Source organism: Meleagris gallopavo, chromosome Z (assembly GCF_000146605.3).
Source record: "Meleagris gallopavo isolate NT-WF06-2002-E0010 breed Aviagen turkey brand Nicholas breeding stock chromosome Z, Turkey_5.1, whole genome shotgun sequence".
Lineage (NCBI taxonomy): Eukaryota > Metazoa > Chordata > Aves > Galliformes > Phasianidae > Meleagris > Meleagris gallopavo.
Genome location: NC_015041.2, coordinates 23,607,173 through 23,608,342, shown reverse-complemented (window position 1 = coordinate 23,608,342; position 1,170 = coordinate 23,607,173).

Sequence of the window (1,170 nt, the reverse complement as noted above, 5' to 3'; positions counted from 1 at the left end):
AAAAAAAAAAAAAAAGATTATAATAGTTCATTTTGACCAGTGCAAGCAAAAATAATCAATTTTGTAATTTTTTTCCAAAGCTTGATTATTTTCTAAATAAATGAATATGTATATATTTAAATTGTAATGAGCTGATTCTTACGCTTTAGTTTATTGCTCGTTAATGCTCGTACTCAGAAGATACACTTCTAGGAGAATGGGTTTAAAATTTATAATCATAATTTTTTAAAGTTACAAAGTAGCATAAATTTTGTAACTAACAATATTGATACACTGTGATTTTTTTTTTTGTTTGTTTTGTTAGGACTTTTATGTTAGCATCAATCTTAATTAAACTGCATATATTGTATAATAGTAAAATGTATATTTTAAAACTTCAAGTGGCTTTCCTCAAGCGAAACTCATTGCTACTTAGGAACACTCAAATACTAGCTTTATCTCAGGTGAATACTCTTGTACCCTTTTTGTTCAGAACACATGCTTATAAAAATGTGTCTTAATTATATCAGTTCATGTATTTCATGGTAGGCAGCTTCTCTGTCTTAAACTCACTCTAAATTAACCTTCTACTGTGGGACAATAATGACTTTTGCTTCACCTATTTTATTCATATTGAATGTATTAACAGTAAAGGTGCAAAAACATTCTTCCCTTGAGGAGAATGCATCCATATTCGAACAACTGAAATATTTCTTAAAAAAAATGCTTGAAATGCAACATCGTATTGGAAATCTTTTGTTTCAGATTTTGTCAAGAAAAGAACTTGCAATTTAACACTAATTGCTTCAGTACTTCCATGGGGATAATAGATGCATAAAGCTTCTATATAGGGTCTGAAGAGTAACTTTTTATCTCAGATAAAGGTTAAGCTCAGCAGTGAAATGACTGCCATAAATTAAAAAATAAGAAAAATAAAAAGTCTTGCAGTTATCTCACATAGATGCTGATGTAACTTGCATATGTATTTGTTATATATTACATAAATACTTCCAGTAACCTCATCTTGAGTAAATGAAGCTTGATCAGTAGCTGTGTATTGCACTCACCTATGCATTCTCCAGATGACTTGCATCCATCAGTCTAGTAGGTGTTCTTCTCCAATAGAAGCTGTTTTTTGTCTGTCACTGATGCTTGTTCTTTGCACTTACGGTTGGAGCAAGCCAGTTTTAC